This window comes from Hydra vulgaris, chromosome 08 (genome assembly GCF_038396675.1).
Source record: "Hydra vulgaris chromosome 08, alternate assembly HydraT2T_AEP".
NCBI classification, from domain to species: domain Eukaryota; kingdom Metazoa; phylum Cnidaria; class Hydrozoa; order Anthoathecata; family Hydridae; genus Hydra; species Hydra vulgaris.
In genome coordinates, this window is record NC_088927.1 from 20,720,325 (window position 1) to 20,740,993 (window position 20,669).

The 20,669-nt window shown below is 28.5% G+C and overlaps 1 long non-coding RNA gene across 1 annotated transcript in view; it reads right to left on the reverse strand.

Annotated features, from left to right (window-relative positions):
• Positions 1-2,986: 2,986 nt before the first annotated feature.
• Positions 2,987-20,669, reverse strand: part of LOC136084222 (uncharacterized) — a 39,316-nt gene continuing 21,633 nt past the window's right edge. The window contains exons 2-3 of the long non-coding RNA XR_010640405.1: positions 6,110-6,239; positions 2,987-3,079 (exon numbers count right to left, since the gene is read on the reverse strand). This is a non-coding gene — a long non-coding RNA (uncharacterized LOC136084222). The remainder of the gene's footprint in view (positions 3,080-6,109; positions 6,240-20,669) is intronic.

Sequence of the window (20,669 nt, forward strand, 5' to 3'; positions counted from 1 at the left end):
CGGATTTTGTCAAGGTAAAGCAAAACAAAAACTCCGAGCAACAATTAAATAACAAATAGAGTCATAGTTTATGGGTTTTTTTAAAAAAAGTGTTGACAAAAACGGGAAAAAAATAACTTGCGTACAGTTAATTTAAAACTAATGCCAAAAATAAAAATAAAAATAAAAAAGTTTATGTTAAGCTACCGAGAATTAAAATTCTATTAATTAAAATTCTATTCTATTAATTAAAATTCTAAAATTCTGCATATTAAATCACTACCGTGATTTAAAGTTGCAAATTTATGACAAGATAAAAATCAATAAAGAACACAAAAATAAAGATTAAATAAACGAATTTAACTAGTTTTCTAGCTCTAATTAACGAATAAACGAGCTTTCAAGCTCTAGTTAAAGTAATTACGAATATGGCTTCCACATATTTTAGAAAAATATCTCTAGTTAACGAATAAACGAGCTTTCAAACTCTAGTTAAAGTAATTACGAGTATGGTTTCCATATATTTTAGAAAAAAATCTCGGATTAAGAAAAAAACAAAGGGAGCAAAAATTCAAAAATATATGACAAAAAGTAGGGACAAATAGTCAAAACGATTTAGTACGTCATTACATAACATATTTAGGGCTAAATGCCTGATAGAATAAATGATATTATAAATAGATAATACTATGAATAGATATTAGGAAAAGTGTTGATGTAATCACAATACTGTTTGAACAGATGTCCAGTGATGTACATGGGGTAATTAGAAAAAGTAAGTGGGAAAAGTGCATTTTTTTTTTTCTTTATACTCTGATGATGGCAAAAGTCACTTTAACTAGACTAACTGTGTAATTTATTATTGGTGTTATTAATTGTCATAATTTTAGCGGTAAATTTTGCAAAAGCCAATACAACAAGCCAGATTTTCTAGCTCTACGATTAGATTTTTATTTAGTCCAAAAGCCTAAAGATATGCTATTCTATTTTTTGATTTTGAGGATGGTTGGATACATTATAAATATAGAGTTATATAATGTGCAACAACAGCAATCAGCAATAAATGGAGATAATTTAATGATGACGCAACTGATATGGTCGTGATGGTATTGTTATCACCCCATTTAAAATGGTAGAAGCCATCAAATTTTTCTGTAAACGTAAACATTGAAAAAACCTTTAAAAAATATCGTTGAATTTATTTTTATTCATTCGAGTTTTAATAACAAGGTAAACATTTTATACGCTGCTTTTATTTCTAAATACCTCATTGAGCTTCAGTAAATAATAAGCTATTGTTAATTAGGAAGTAAATCTTTTAGGAAAATTTTTTAAGCATTGTTCAACGGATAATTTGTGATATCATTGTATGTTTATACTGTGTGTACGTTTATTTTATATACGTTTATAGTATATATATATATATCGAAATTTAGCAATAATAAAAAATAAACGACATAAATATCGTATAAAAGTTATCTATACTTTGTTATAAACATTTTGGCGGTTAATTTACGCAAAAAAGTTGTATAGAACAAACTTAAAAGTCGAAAAAAGTAAAGAAGTGGTTAAGATTTCTTTACATTACTTTAGATTATGTTGTTGTTGGAACAATTTTAAACACAGCATTTTTAGCATTTTTATTATAACCTCTTAACAACTTGTTGGTTCTTTTATATCTACTTCTTCGAGTGACCTCTTAACTATTTTATAAGCACTTCTTCACGTGATACCACCTTTCTTACCTTTTTTATAACTACTTTTTTACGTGATACAATCTTTCTCGCTCTCTTAGCACTTTCTCGCACAACCTAAATGAAAATCGCAAATCGGTTTTTCATTCCAAAAAAAAAATAAACTATGCCGTAATAATGCATGACGTAAATATTATTACATAATTCATCACTGGAATAAAAATGATAGCTTTTTTTTGGCACGTCTTCGTAATGATTTTCTTATAACATCTTCATAATGATTTTCTTATAACATTCTTAATTATCAAAAATTCTTTAAGAATTTTCTCTTATTTTTCGCAACATGACTGCCGATTCGATTTGACGTTTTCGTTTGACGTGACTTAAGGGGTATTCACGATTAACGTCGTTGGCATGATTTAAACAAAGTTACGTTTTAAATCAAACCCACAAGCAATTTAGTCTACTTATTTTATTAGTTATTTATTTCTATCGAATTTAAGTATTATTAAAAAATAATAAGTAATAATTCAGTTCACTATAACCAGAACATAAAACTCTAACCAGGTACATAAACAAATGAATTTGTTATAATATAATTAGATTAATTAATTAGATAATTAGTTAATTAATGTTAGGGAAAAAAACATAAAATCACTAACAGTTCTATTTGTGTTAGTAAGGCATCCGTTCTATTATTTTATTTGGTATTTGTTTTGTAATGGCTAGTTACGCTGCCCAGCAAACATGTCAGCGTTGAATCAACGTTGAAAACCGGTCGCAAAAGATGTTGCGAAAACGTTGACAAAGTAATCGATTTTGCAAAGATATGTAACGTTGTTTAATAGACGTTGATTAAACGTTATTGCGTAACGTTGAAAAAACGTTACTAAATGACGTTACAAAAGCGTCGCAGCTAAACGTTGAAAAATTTTACATAAAAAGCGTTGCATAAACGCTGTTAAAGCAGTCTATTTTGCAAGGATTTGTAACGTTGTTAGTAAAACGTCAATTTAACGTGACTCAAAGACGTCGAGTAAAGGTTGAAATATAACGTTGAATCAACGCTTAAATGCGCTGTATAAAATATCGCAAAATATTATTAAACATAATTAAACGTGGCTATAAGATATATTGAATTGGCAAATAAAACTAAATTGTAATTTGAACTCTGCCCTCGCAATATTTCCGAAATCAATTTTTAATTCAAACAGTAATATACAATGATAAATATAAAAAAGCTTAAAATATACAAATTATAGATATATATATATATATATAAAAATATAAATATTTCCTTTAAAATTTATGTGTGTGAGTGTTTGCATATGTATTTATGCAATATATAAAAATACAATTAACAGGATATCGTATCAATAGGCCAGGATATCATTGAGATACAGAATCTAAATCAAAAAACAAAACTTGTACCATTAGTAGTCTGAAAGCAAATACAAAAAAAAAATGTTATTAAATTGGTATAATTATTATTAAATTTAAAAAGTAAATCTCCATTGACTAGTTCTTAACTATATGAGTGACACCAAATCTTATTTATGTGAGTTTGTAAATATTATTGTAAATTTTTATATTTTATGGTTAAATAAATGGATTATTATTATATATAAAATATATAGATAAATAAATTACATATATATATATAAATAATATATATATATATTTATATATATATATATATATATATATATATATATATATATAAACTATATATATATATATATATATATATATATATATAAATTATATATATGTATATATATATATATATATATATATATATATATATATATATATATATATATATATATATATATATATAAATATATATTTATTTACTTATTATACAGTAAACTCCCGGTTATTCGAAATGGCACTTATTAAAATTTTCTGCTTATTCAAAGCAATTTTCATTTCCTGTGAATTTTTTTTAACAAACTCATACAAATACTGTTATGTAGAAATGCAGTTATTCGAACCTGCAGTTGTTCGAAATTTTGGTTATTTGAAACAATTTTTGCTCCCCTTGAAGAAAAAAAAACACATTTTAGGATCAAAAAAAAAATAAAAAATGGACTATATTTCAATGAATTGTAAAATATATATTATTTTACAAGGATAAAACTAAAGTAGCACCAAATTCCAAGGGTCCTTTTCTTTATGACTTTCTACTTTTATTAAAATTTGAAAGAAACTTAAAGTAGGTCATTTTAAAGAGCATATTCAGTTATTCGAGTTTTAAGTTATTCAAAATAAATTCTTATACCCCTTGGAGGTTCGAATAACCGGGAGTTTACTGTATATATATATATATATATATATATATATATATTTATATATATATATATATATATATATATATATATATATATATATATATATATATATATATATATATATATATATATATATATATATATATATATATATATATATATATATATATATATAAATATATAAATGTATATATATATATAAATATAAATATATATATATATATATATATATATATATATATATATATATATATATAAATATATAAATATATATATATATATACATATAAATATAAATATATATATATATATATATATATATATATATATATATATATATATATATATATATATATATGTATATACAGTCACAGGCAAAATTAAGTAACATTAATGATAAAATCGAAACTCAAACAATAAAAACAAAATTATTTACGTCAGAATCTGCAAAAGTTGAAAAGAGAAAAAAAAACATTTATAACTCTTTTTAACTCAATGCAAAAGTAACTCTATTAAATGAACTTTGCTAACTTACAGTTTTTCTGTCTAAAATAAATGTGACAAAAGTAAGAAACATCTACATTTTTTATATGAAATATAATGCTTTGTCAATAACTATTTACTTAAAAGTACTAACATCAAAAATATTTTGTTAAAGTTATTAACAATAAGCATTTTAAACTATATTTTTTGGAATTTATTTTTAAAAAAAGTTAAAATAATAATAATGGTTTATCATCAAAATTATTCATTGGACATCAGATCTCGGGCACTTTTGATTGAAAAAAGGGCCTAACCTACAAGCAATGTGATGAAAAATATCAAATATCAGTAATTGGTGTTAGGAAGATGTGTATAAAGTATGAAACAATTAGTTCTGCTGAAAATCAGAAAAGACTTGGTTGCCCCATTAAGACTTCAACAATAACCAATATCCTAATTGCACTGATAAAAAAAAAAATTCAACAATAACCTAAAGGCAGATTTGTTGAAAATCTTAAATTAAATGTTTCCTATCGAACTGTACAGAGAAGACTTAATTTAAGTGGTTTAATAATTTAGGTGATTTAAATAAACCTTCTCCAGGAAAGTAAACCCCTCATTAGTCGTATAAACAAAAAAAAACCTTTAGCATTTGCAAAACTGCATATTAACAAGTGTGAGGCATTTTGGAACTTAGTGTTATGGTCTGATAAGAATAAATGTCAAATACTTGGCTTAAAAAACGACAAAGAGTTTGGCGCAGACCTTGTGATGCACACTTAGATAGAAATCTTACAAAAACAGTCTAGCGTGGAGGTGGCTCGCCTATGGCTCGAGGATGTTTTGATTCAAATAGTGTGGGGCGACTGGTGAATGTTGAATGTATAATGACAGGGAAGTTGTATGTTGATTAGCTTTCAAAAAATTTATGTCAATGCGTTTGAGAATTGATTGCAAATTTTTTTTTCACCATGACAACGACCCTAAACACACATGCAAAGCGGCACAACAGTTCCGCAAAAAAAAGTAAAGCTAACATCCTTAAATGGCTGCCACAAAGCCCAGACCTTAACCCTATTGAAAATATATATGGGCAATTTTGAAATCTAAAATAATTGTTAGATAGCTCATTTCATTTAATAGAGTTACTTTTACAATGATTTAAAAAAAATTATAAATATTTTTTTTCTTTGTTTACAATCAAATGTTAGAAAAACATAAAATTTTTGCAGTTTTGTAGATTCCAACATAAATAATATTGTTTTTATTGTTAGAGTTCTGAATTTATTAACAATGTTAATGCTATACAACAATATATATATATATATATATATATATATATATATATATATATATATATATATAAATATATGAATATATCTATATACATATCTATATATATATATATATATATATATATATATATATAAATATATATATATATATATATATATATATATATATATATATATATATATATATATATATATATATATATTATATATATATATATATATATATATATATATATATAATATATTTAAATATATATATATATATATATATATATAATTATATATATATACATTTTATGGAAGTAAATCCTTACAATTAAAAATAGTCACAATTCCATACATAGATTAACTATATTAAACTAACTTGAATAGTTGTAACTATAAACCATCAATTTAAATCATATAATGTACTTCATTCATAAGATGGAAACCAGTTAAAACCATATCATTCCTCTATCTTTGATCCACCAGAACTTTACTAAATAAACTTACACCTAAAATCAAATTATCACATGTCAAAAAAACTTATTCAGTATTATTTAAATCAGATATGACTAATAGTTAATATTAAGTTTTATTTATTCTTCACCATATAAAAAATTAAATGCAAAGAGAAACACAATCATTCACTTACATAATTACTTTCATTCTTTTTCGGAGTCCTCTGTAGTCGTAAAATTAAATCCTTCGCCTACTACTTTATCTACTAATAGATACTTATAAGTAATTATTTAGTAAACAAATATAAACAAAAAATAAACCCAGTGCAAACAGATTACCATATATATATAGGCAATCATAATACAATAAACGGATTCAAAATTTTACTTATCCCAAAATAAAAATAAGATTTATTAGATGTTTATTTGATATAGTACTTCACCATTAATTATAGAAGTTTATTTGATATAGTGCTTCACCATTAATATAAAACTATAACAGTTTTTTTATTCATATAAAACAATTAAAATAGCAATGAGTACTGTAAAATTTAATGACCTCCTGTAACTTTAATTCTTTAAACTCTAAGCTTGTTCCATGAATAATCAATTGGAAAACTATTATAGGCAGCTTTCATTGCATGAATACCAGTTGACAAAAATAACCAACCATCTTCTACCCAAAAACAAAGAGCAACTGCCTCTGCTTCAATCTGTTTTTAAAATAAACAACTTAAGCCAAAGATCGTGAAGTCATTGTAATAGATCATCCAAAAAAAAGGCATCATTTGTTTTATTTAAATATATATATATATATATATATATATATATATATATATATATATTCATATATATATATATATATACATATATACATTTATAAACAAATATATATGTTTATATGTATATATATATATATATATATATATATATATATATATATATATATATATATATATTATATATATATATATATATATATATATATATATATATATATATATATATATATATATATATATATATATATATGTATGTATATATACATTTATGTATATACATATACACAAATATATATATACATATATATATATATATATATATATATATATATATATATATATATATATATATTTATATATATATATATATATAATGTATGTATATATATGTATATATATACATATATATATATATATACATATATATATATATATAAATATATATATATATATATATATATATAAATACATATTTATATATAAATATATATACATTTATAAACAAATGTTTATGTTTATATGTATATATATATAATAAATGTATATATATGTATATATGTATATATACATATATATATATATATATATATATATATATATATATATATATATATATATATATATATATATATATAATATATATATATACATATATATATAATGTATGTATATATATGTATATATATATACATATACATATATATATATATATAAATATATATATATATATATATATATATATATATATATATATATATATACATATATATATATATATATATATATATATATATATATACGTTTATTTGTATACAAAATGTATATATTTCTTATATATGTATATATATTCATAAGTACATGCATTAATACATAATGTTAAAATAAATAAAAATATATATCAAAGGTATGTGATAAATAATAAATGTTAGAATTAAATATTTAACACCAACTCTAAAATTAGGACTAGAAATATAAACATTTTATATACATATATAAAATGTATATATTTGTTTTATATATATTCATAAATTTACCCATTTATACATGCATAAATACATATTATTAAAATAAATAAAAATATATGATAAAGAATAAATGTTAGAATTAAATATACAACACCAATTCTATAATTAGGACTTAGTACTTTTCCTATTAAAATTAGAAGTTTTCCAAAAAAATAGAAATAAAATTTCTTATCCAAACGTGTTTTTATATAAAAAAATTTTCATTATTTTTCATTATGCATACTTTCATTATTGGTCGAAGATTTAATACTGAGGTTTTTGCTTGATAATTAGGGTAAGGTGTTTAAAGTTTTTCAAATAAATAAAAAAATTAGTCTGTAAACAGACTAAATTTAGTCTGACTTATAATGTTTTATTAATTTTGATATTACTTAAAACATCTGAATTTTATTAAAATTAGGTGCTATTTCTAACTTAGAAATAACATATTTAATACAACTTTGCAATTTAGTAAAATGGTCATTTTAAAATAAATAAATCATCAACAAAAATAACCTGAATAAACTGAATATACTCTGAGATTTATGTATATTATATACAATTTGATGCAAAATCTAAAAGTTTTAAATTAGCCGCAATAAAAAGAAGTTATGAAACATAACTTTATTAAAATATTTTTTTTATACCATCTGCATGCAATGTATTAAGTTTTCATTGCCTTTTTTTTACGGCAAAATATTTTTGTTATGGCTAGTTAATGAGACAATAATTTTCAATGTGTCATTTCCTCAACGTTGTCAAAACAACGTTTAATTAACGTTGGCAAAATAACACTTTTTCAACGTTTTTCAACTGCCACATTTTCAACGTATATGTAACGTTGAATAAGCGTTGTTTCATAAATAACTTAAATACGTTGAAAAAGCAGCGAATGTCTAACGTTGATAAACCTTCTATTTTGCGAAGTTTTTACAGTGATTATTTGCGTACTTTAATTCAACGTTGAATAAACGCGATTTTTTGAGAAGATAATATAAGTTGATATTTATACGCTTATTCAACGTTGAAAATATGACGTTTAAAAAGCGGTTTAGTTTTAACGTTGATGAAGCATAGATTTTGAATCTTCTTTAAAGTGGCATTTTGCGTAAGTTGATTCCACGTTGAATAAACTTTTTTTTTTGAGAAGCTAAATTACGTTACAATTTCAACGCTTATTCAACGTTTAAATTTACCGCGATTTAGTATACAAAAACAAACATTGGTTCAACGTTGAAAACGCGTTGTTTTTGTGACTGCAACGCTTTTTCTACGCTGCGACCTGATTTCAACGTTGATTCAACGCTGACATGTTTGCTGGGTGGAGTTGTCTCCTACAAAATTCATCGTACGGAGCGTGTTATCGACATAAATGTATTTATGAATCCCAACGAAATTTTCAACAAGAAATATCAAGAAAATTGAGCCCAGAAAATTTATCAAAAAATATCTCAAATTTTTGGCGAAACTAAAGTCAGCAGTTTGACATACAATACCAGAGGAAACTGGGTGAAAGAAATGAATCAAAAAGAAGATGTGGTTCTCGTGAATGAAACAAGTATACAATTGTCTGGTAGTAACCAGAACATAAACTCTATGATACGGAGTGACATTGGTCTTTTAATAACTGTTAAATGTGACCCTCTAATTGAGGACAATGAAATTTTAGCAGATATGCAGCCCTTTATAAGCGAGTTATACTCCGTAACTCACACAACGTACCACTTTAACAGAAATATGAAAGACGGTCGTAGGCTGATTCGAATGAAGCCTTCAGTAAGACTAAAAGAAATTCCACATATGATCGAAATTGATGGAATAATTATCGCTCTACATTTTTCTGGGAAATCTTTTCTCTGCAAGACATGCTGCAACTCACACCCTCCCCAACAACGATGCATCTCACATAAAGAGCCCTCAAAAATTATTAAAAACTCAACAGAAAAACCCAAAGAATGAAAACAGCCTCTCTAAAATAAATAGCGACAAACCGTCAGAAAAAGAGAAAGCGATTGAAAATATCACGCATGCTAAAAAGCAAACTGACAGCAAAATACCTGCCAGTGCTTCCACAGAACCAAGCTTTCAAGTTGTTAAAAGCCGTTACCAAAAACGAGAAGAAAACTAAAACTAAAAAGAAACAGCGAAAGTGAAAGCGACGTTGAAGAAGGCGGTTTGATCGAAATAAAAAACGACAAAATTATTTGTAGCAGAAATGCTCCATCGCCGACTCCTCAAAAGGAAGGATTGAAAAGAGTTGCACGACAAAGGCCGGTATGAATAAATATTTAGTTTATAAAGTTTATATCTACAAGTATTTTTTATTTTTTATATTTTTGTTTTTTATATTTTTATATTCTAAGAAAATGTATTCTAAAACCATCTGTCATTATGCATTCTGCACATTCTTTCACTCTCATTCGTCATGTCATTAAAAACCGCACTCAAACACAAATGGAGGCAATAAAAATCTTTTATGGTAATATATGCGGCCTTGGTAACGCAAATAAGCAAAAAATTATTATTAAAAAACTAATAAAAATGAATTACGATTTTTATCTTCTGCAAGAAGCCCATATAAATACGCAAGACGCAGAAAACTTTATACGACAATGAAATTATCCAGGGTTTTTTTTGAGTGGTACGTTACACACAGGTGGTACTTTAATCTTAACTAACCAAACTAATTATAACTTTAAAATAATTGAACATACCGATGACGAAAGCGGTCGTTTTAACTATATCGTTGTGGAAAAAAGATAACCACACTTTTCTTTTAATTAATATACACGCAAAATCCGTATCAAGCTAAGCTGACCACTTCGAAAGGAAAAAATTATTTAAAAAAATTATCAAAAAAAGAAAAATTAACTATTCTAGATACCATTTTATAATCCTTGGGGGCGATTTTAACATAGTTCTGAAAGAAATAGATTGGCACCCTCAAATAAATCGAAAAAAAAGTCTCTCAATCGAGGCCTTTAAAACATTATTAAAACATGATAAACATAGAGAACCTACCAAAAAAAAATTTTTTTGCAAAATTTATTACTACCCTAACACACATTACCACTAATGAATTATGGAGATGCAAAAACTCCAAAATTAAAGAAAATCATGATATTCCTGCCGAAAGAATTGCTAAAAATATACAAAAAGAAATTAAATCCACCTGGAAACTCCAGTGTAATAAATACTCTAGAGAAAATAATATAAATTTCATAAAATGTTTCTCAATAAACAGTGCAATAAGCAACTGCAACAATTGAATTCACAACAACTTTTGCTGTAGCAATAAGCAACAGCAAAGTTTGCGTGAATATATTTTAAGGTCGTGGGTTATTCGCATCAATGGATATATTATAAGCACGATCACGCGCGTGTCCCTAGTGTACGACGGACATGCTACTATTTTTTAAATACAAAGTTTAATAGCACAATATTTTATAAACACGCTTTAAATTTTATTTTGGATTAGTTTTTTTTTATTATATAGAACGCATGCACTCTACATTAAGTTAAACTTTAAACGAGCAACGAGAAACTAAAGCTTTATATATTTTAGAAGCTTTACATTCGAATCTTGAGCTTGATAAAAAATGATTACCAATTGTTTTTTATTTTAAATAATGATTTTGATAACTAATTAAAATATTAACTTTTGTCAATACAACTTTAAAGTTTCTTGCTATATAAAAAAGCTTAACATAGTATATTATTAGTGACCCTTGAATGTAATCTCTCCCAAATTATTATTTATATTTTGAGCCTTAAACAATCTATATAACGTATCATATGTTTGTAAAGTTATCAAGAGTTAAACCCCTAATTTATGTAAACTATCCATATTGTAAACTTGTTTATGAAACCCCTCAATTGTAACTGTCTCCTATCCATTTATTATATACGGTACTTCTTAAACACAAAACTTGTATATATATTACGGAAAACCACCCAGTCTTTGTAAACTACCCAACATGTAAATTCTTTTTATGAGATAAATGTATATATGTTGTTAAATAAAAAAAAGTCGCTTTTGGCCAAATGGCTTAAAGCGCTTCTCGCACTTATGGTTAAAATCAAGTGAAGTATCTGTTCTTATTTCGACGACAAAGTTACTTGATGAAGAGTTCATATCAAGCGATTTGTCGGCCTTCATTAACTAGGCGACCTAACTAACTGCAGGTTTTGCAACTTCTAACATTGTGTGCAATTCTTAAACTCACTTTTCTCTTGGTCCGAAGAGCAGGCAATGACGTACCTTAGGAGCTAAACTTGTCTTTGCGAGCCTGTGTAATGTGGCCTCCGAAAGGCACTTAGCCAGAGAAGGATAAACCACAATACCTTCTTATTTCGGCTCTGCACCATCTCTCTTAATTGGTTACGGTGTTGTTAGAAAACAGAAACAGCACAAGATCGAAACCGTGACAGTTGCTTTTTCGTAGTTTCATTTTACGTCTTGAAATTAGAATCTCCGTCCACTTGCTTTTTCGTAGTTTCATTTTACGTCCGGAAATCTGAAATTCCGTCCAATCCGGACGTTAAATGGAGATAAACCATTGTTGGCCGAGCGCTGCTTGGCTTTGGCTAAGTGGCAATACTAAACCCTTAAGTGGGCTGAACTTGGAGTCCCGGCTCCTAAAATAATACTGCCTTCTAGGCAGTATTATTTTGGGAGGTAAGTGTTGTTTAGGCGGTATTATTCTAGGGCTCTGTGTAAGCTTGCTTTCAGCTGCAGGTGTCTCTGCACTGCAGGTCGGTAAAAGAAAATAAAAATAAATTAAGAACTTATGTTTTATATGCTATATAATGCATAAAACCATAAGTAAAAACCAGACTGTGTAAAAGTACCGATTTCAACTGGCAAGAAACTGCTATCTGAGCAAAAAGAAACAAATATTCTGAGACAACGTACTTGGTCAATTTGTCATGGGAAAAAATACAAATTGAAACTTTTTAGTCTTGCTTGTGGTTTTTTAAGTACTTTTAGGCGTATTTATATTATTTGGTTGCTTGTATCGAGAATCAAGAAATTTATGATGGGTAAGAGTTATGCTAATGCTCTTGCTTCGTCAAGTTTTATCTCTGGCATCAAGACCAAATTAGGAATATTCAACTCCAATCACGTGGACGAAAACAATTTTGTTCTTTGTTGCAGATACGGTGATCTAAATATCAGTGTTAACGACTTTTTAACCGCACTATCTCAAAAAGACTTACTATCAAATGTACGGGGTGTTACCAAACATTATGCCCACAAATTGAGTTAGTCCGCATTTTACTTCGTTTTAGCTTTGCTCTCAAATCAGTCTTTTTCTTCCGAATTTTTTTCATTCCAAATTTTTTTATTTTTCTACAAAAAATCTTTTTTTCGAGTTTTTATCGTTCTATTTTTTCTCATTAATTAGGCATGTCACGTTTTTAAATAAGCCCGTAAGCTTTTGTGTAAAATGTTATGTTCTAGTGCGTCTATCTGTTAGTATTACGTCAGTTCAAACGAAAACTCATGCTATAAGACTAAGAATTATATGTTTGTGCTTTTTTTATCAGATTGTAAAATTATTATATTCATGTTTAAGATACATGAGTTTTCAAATTAGGAAACCTGATCCTTTTCATCATGGCTATTAATATTTTAACGTGCAACATAAACGGTCTAAACGACCAAGACAAACGCGATAATTTTTTTGGGTTTCTCAAAAAGTTCACCTTCGATCTTATTCTCCTTCAAGAAATAAAATCCAGACCGTCCACAGTTAAACAGTGGAGTGACGAATGGACTAAGGAGTCTATTTGGAACTCTGGTTCGAGTCATAACTGTAGTGGGGTCGCAGTTCTCCCTAAATCCAACGTTTCTTTGAACAAACAAAAAAAGGATATTAACGGAAGAATATTAAATGTCATGATAAAAATTGACGAACAAGAAATGCAGCTGGTGAATTATTACGGGCCTAATGTGCCGAGAGAAATCCGCCTCTTTTTCGGCGACCTTGGAGACTTCTCGCAGGACACAGTCCTAATGGCCGGGGGCTTCAACATAGTCGAAAGCCTGCCTCTTGACACAGAAGGCTCAAACAATGCTAAATATCACACCTACGGCATTGCTAAACTATGGGTCTTCCAAGGTAAGTAGCACCTAGAAGATGTTTTTCGTTTCAAATTTTCTAACAAAATAGAATTCACATGGCGCAATCAGACGGTTAAATGTAGACTCGACAGAATCTACTGCCCTGAAAAAGTAGCCAAAAAAACAACATACACCAAAATTCTCACCAACCCTTTTTCCAACCACGAGTTCGTGTCAACAACTGTCGATTTTGGTAAAACCAGGAGTGAACCAATTTTGGTAAAACCAGGAGAGGACCGATTTTGGTAAAACCAAGATGCTGGTAATTAAATCGCTACCTTTTGGAAATAGAGGTGCATAGGCAAAAAATTGAACTCTTAATTCAAGATTGGCAAACTAAAAAACGGTCCCATACGTCAATTTTAAAATGCTGTAACAACTGCAAACTTTTTGTTGGAGCTGAATTACAACACATCGATACAGGAAAGTGTGATAAACAAAAAAAAAACATCAAAAGGATTGAAAACGAAATCCAACGGGAGCGACAAAACGCTAACCCAAATTTAGATAGCATCAAAGAAAAACGCGATGCTCTTTTCTGGCTCCAGTTTCCCTGAGCGTTTATTCGCACGAAACAAAAACTAATCGAAGAAAAAGAAAAAAGAAAAACCTTCAAAATATTGTATAATTTGGAAATAGTTCAACAGCGGAACAAGTCAATTACTGAAACTCGCAAGAATGACGGTACATTGACGTTTGAACCTGGTGAAATAATAAACTCCCTAGTTTCATACTATAAAAGCATTAACACAAAAACTAGTTTATGCAAAGACAGCCAAAATTATGTCTTGTCACACATCACTAAACGTTTAAGTGATGACGAAAATCAATTTTTAAATACCCGCCTAACCGGTGTGGAATTAAAAGAAGTCCTTTTTAAATTTAAAAACGGAAAATCTCCGGGCTATGACGGACTTCTAGCTAAATTTTATAAAACCTTTTTGCACACTTTAGAACAACGTTTTGAAGAGCTTCCCTACGAAATACTTTTCGTAGAAAAAATTAGCAGCCACTCTATGAAAAAATCAATTATTTCACTGATTCCCAAACAAGGAGATCTTACCGAATGCAAAAACTGGAGACCCATATCTTTAATCGGAGTTGATTACGAAATAATCACAAAAGCGCTGGACCTAAGACTTGCAAAAGTAATTGGGAAAATTATAGAACCAAATCGAACTTGCGGAATCCTAGGTAGATCAATATTCTAAAATTTATATTTAGTAGTTGATCTTATAGATTACGCGGAATTTAAAAATCTAACTAGTTTCATTTTGTCAATAGATCAAGAAAAGGCGTTTGATAAAGTCGATTATGCGTTTCTGCTTCAGATTCTTCGAAAATTCAATCTTGGAGAAAATTTTGTATCTTTTGTCAACACCTTATACTCAGAAGTCTTGGCATCTGTTCTGAATAGCGGTTTTCTGTAAGCCTTCATTCCTACGGATAGAAGAGTTAGACAGGGCGACCCCTTCTCTCTCTTGCTGTATGTTTTCGTCGCCGAAGCTCTCGCCATGGTGGTCAGAGCAGACAGAAGAATATAGGGCTTCCTGTTAGCAGGTATACCTAAACCACTCAAAATACAGCAGTACGCAGACGATTCGAATTTTTTTTACCAGGGACGTGAAATGAGTCCGCTTTTTTTTCGAAAAAATAAAACTGTTTGAAAAAGCAAGTGGTTCAGTATTCAATGCCTCAAAAACCAAGGGTCTCGCCCTTTGGGGGTTTTGATCCTAAAATGAACCTGGAATTGGACGACATAGAGTGGAACAACAATACTAGTTTCCAAATATTAGGTGTTACTTTTTACACCAGACTGAGTGATACTACCAATTTCAAATGGCTAGTAACTCTAAACAAAATAGAGAAAAAACTCAAGTTTCTGGGACTACGTACTTTATCACTTAGGGGAAAGACTATGTTGATAAATACGTTAGCAATGTCAAAAGTGTGGTTTCTGGCAAACGTGCTGCCCGTTCCCGAATGGGCAATAGAACGTTTTACTACAAGTTTTGCATTTGTTATTTTTGACGATCTGTTGCCTTATGCTTTTGATTACTTATTTTTGGCGAATTTATCAGAGAAAAATCCCACTTCGCAACTGCTGTCGACACTCACTCAAACCATAATGAGTGCAATATGGAACAGTAGATACCACCACATGCCTAGTAACATAAAAATTGATCCAATTGCAGTGATCAGGGTACTAATCAGGAGCATCAGGAATATCATTAGTTTAAAATATAATTACCATGTCCGTAGAAACACTACGGACATTTTCTGTCAACTTTTTTGTATTAATAATGTTTTTTGCCTAGTAAAGTAAACTAAAACCAAATATATGAGCTAAATCTTAACACTGGCTCAAAATTTTCAATGTTTATTAAAGACCTCCTGTTCCCTACAAAGCTTTTCTTTTACAACAAAATTTATGTTATTTATGATTAGACAATCACTGCCAGCCATCACCTTATGATATATGATTTCAACATATAAGTGTTATATGTAGCTTTTGTAAAGTGGTGTTTGTGTAAAAGTCTTGTAACTTCTTTAATTATTATTTTTAACAAAACCTTTCTCTTTTAAAATACTCTTAACAAATTTTAACCAAATCTTCAAATAAAAATTTAATAAAAAACCTTAGTTACTTTACGACATCTTTGCGCACAGTGGCTAAACAAAAAAGAAAAAAACACAAAAAAAGTATAAAACTGAAAAACATAAAAAAATTTAAAATCAAAAAAATCAGAACAAAAAACACGAAAATATATAAAATCAAAAAAATATATATATATATATTATAAATGTATATAAACTCAAACAATTGTAAAACTTATATATTGTAAAACATAAATTATTCTAACCTGAGATAATGTAACTTTATGAAATTGTAAATACTTATTAAAAAGACAAAAAAAAAAAAACTTTACCAATGTGGGACAACGTACATTGTCAATGTACGTTGTCATGTCAACGGAAATGTCAATGTCAGCGGAAAAAAACACAAAAAACTAACAGTTCTATTTGTGTTAATAAGGTTTACCTTGTGGTTTTTTTACTTGTTTAAAGGTTATTTTGTAAATTTTGAAGTATTTTGGTTTTATTGATTTGATGGCTAAAAGTTATGTTAGCGCATTATCTTCTTCTGCTTTTTCAAGCACTCAAGCCAAGACGCAATTTGGAATATTCAAATCCAATTTTAGGAGTAACAACTCAAATGTTTTGGTTTGCAGATACGGTGATCTAAATTTTAGCGTTAACGAATTTTTATTTGCCTTATCTGGAAAAAATCTTTTAGTAAACGTCTGGGGAGTAACGAGGCATTACCCAAATCACCTCTTTGAATTTGCTGTGATAAATAATTCCTCAGTCGACTTGTTTTTAAAAACCGAAATTGAAATTAAAGGAAGCATACTACATTTTCAACAAAAGTTTGTTCGTAAAGTGCACGTCCTGGTGCAAAATATCCCAATTGGGATTTTACGAAATGGTTGTCAAAGTGCATTCAGCATGCTTGGAAAACACTTTGCGACCGGCAAAGAAATTGACCAGAATTTTGATGAGGACGAAGATATTTTATTTATTGACGAGAACTACGAAAACCAACCATGTGCGGAAAAAAAAATCGTAAGAAAATTTTTCTCTCCATATTTTTTCTTTTCAATTTTTTTTTTGCTTTGTTGTCAACTCTGACTATTTTTTTTGAACTTTTTTTTTCTAAACTCCAATTTTATTCTTCTCGCTAAAAATTTTTCGATTCTTTTTATTTGACGTTTTTATTTGACGTTTTTCATTAATAATGCATGTCACATTTTCGTTTAAGCACTTAAGCAGTCGTAATTCGTGTTGTTGTAGCTCGCGCTTTTATGTAGAATGTTATGGTGCAGTGTGTCCTATTGTTCGTATTACGTCATTTCATACGAAAACTCGTACACTAATAATAAGAATTATATGTTTGTGTTTTTTATGTCAGGTTGTAAAATTATTATATTCATATTTAAGGAACACGAGTTTTCAAATTAGGAAACCTAATCCTCTCCATCATGGCTATTAATATTTTAACGTGCGACATAAACGGTCTGAACGACCAAACCAAACGCGACAATTTTTTTGGGTTTCTCAAAAAGTCCTCCTTCAATCTTATCCTCCTTCAGGAAACAAAGTCTGGACCGTCCACTGTTTAGCAGCGAGGTGACGAATGGACTGGCTAGTCTATTTGGAACTCTGGTCCGAGTCACAGTTGTTACGGGGTGGCGATTCTCTCTAAATCCAACATTTTGTTAACCCAACTAAAAGGGACACTAACGGTAGAATATTAAACGCCATGATAAAAAATGACGAACACGAAATGCAGGTGCTGAATATTTACGCGCCAAAAGTGCCAAGAAAAAGTCGCCTTTTTTTTGGCAACCTTGAAGATTTCTCGCAGAACACAGGACTACCTGTCCTGATGGCGGGGGACTTCAATATGGTTGAAAGCCTGCCTTTTGGCACAGAAGGCTCAAGCAATGCTAAATGTCACACCAACGGCATTGCTGAACTCGGGGACTTCCAAGGTAAGTATAACCTAGAAGATGTTTTTCGTTATGAATTTCCCAACAAAAGAGAATTCACATGGCGCAATCAGACGGTTAAATGTAGACTTGACAGAATCTACTGCCCTGATAAAGTCGCCAAAAAAACAACATACACCTAAATTCTCACCAATTTCTTTTCCGACCACGAGTTCGTGTCAACAACTGCCAATTTTAGTAAATTTAGAAGAGGACGAGGATAATGGAAATTAAATTGCTCCCTTTTGGAAATTGAGGTGCATAGGCAAAAAAATGATCTCTTAATTCGAAATTGGCAAACCAAAAAACGGTCCTATAAGTCAATTTTAAAATGGTGGGACGACTGCAAACATTGTGTGAGGGCTGAATTACAATACATATCGTTACAGAAAAGTGAGAAAAACAAAGAACAAATGAAAAGGATTGAAAACGAAATCCAACGGGAGCGACAAAACGCTTACCCGAATTTAGATAGCATCAAAGAAAAACGCGATGCTCTTTTCTTGCTCCAGTTTCCCGGAGCGTTTATTCGCACGAAACAAAAACTATTTGAAGAAGGAGAAAAACCTTCAAAATTTTGTATAGTTTGAAAAAAAACTCGACAGGAGAACAAGTCAATTACCGAAACTCGCAAGAATGACGGTGCATTGACGAGTGAACCTGGAGAAATACTTAACTCCCTATCAACATATTATAAAAGCATCTAAAACAAAACAAATTTATGTAAAAACACTCAAAACTATGTCTTGTCACGCATCACTAAACATTTGAGTGATGATAAAAACCATGTTTTAAACTCCCGTCTAATCGGTGCGGAACAAGCCCTTTTTAAATTTAAAAAAGGAAAATCCCCGGGCTATGACGGATTTCAGCTGAATTTTACAAAACATTATAGCACATTTTAGAAAAAGATATTAAAGAACTTGCCAACGAAATTCTTTTTGTAGAAAAAAATACCAGCCACTTTATGAAAAAATCAATAATTTCAATTATTCCCAAACAAGGATATCTTACTAAATGCAAAAATGCCCATATCTTTAATCGGCGCTAATTAAAAATAATCACAATAGCGCTGGCCCTAAGACTTGCAAAAGTAATGGGGAAAATTATTGAACCATATCAAATTGCGGAATTCCAGGTAGAAAGGTTTTTTCAAATTTACTTCTAGTACGTGATCTAATAGATTACCCAGAATTTAAAAAACTACCTACTTTCATTTTGAAAATAGATCAAGAAAAGGCGTTTAACAAAGTCGATCGTGCGTTTCTTCTGCAAGTTCTCCAAAAATTCAATCTTGGAGAAAATTTTGTATCCTTTATAAACACCTATATTCAGAAGTTTCGGCAACTGTTTTGAATTGCGGTTTCCTGTCGACCGCCTTCCATTCGGAAATGGGAGTTAGACAAGGCAACCCTCTCTCTCTTATGCTGTATGTTTTTGTTGCTGAAGCTTTGGCTTTGGTGATTTTTTTTTTTGTTTTTTTGTTTTTTTATTTTTACAATGTTGTGATTCTATATAACTGATACAAATATACAATGTTTATAAAATATACAATGGTAAGAAAAAAAAATAAAAACCTCACAACTCTATAGAATGCAAAAATTATATCTGCAGAGTATCATTATTTATAAAAGAACGCGGGAAACTTGCAGAAGACCAGATGGTCTTGTCATTAAGAAACCGCTTGTAATAGTAATATTTTTTGTATTTTTGTTTTACATGTTTCTAGTTTCACAAAATATAATGGTTGTTCATTTTATATTGGACTCACATATAATAAAATGTAAGATAATAAATAATTGATAAATGCTAGATTTTGTACACATAAATATATGATTTGGCATAAATAAAATTGTTTTTGATTTATATATTTTTATATTGATATTTGTTATTGGAGTTTTTTGGGATTTTCGTTTCAACGTTAATTTTGGCTTTAGTTTCAGTATTAGTTTAGTGTAAGTTCATATAATTGTTTATATTTAAAACAAATTTTATTAGTAAGATTTTCAAACAATTTA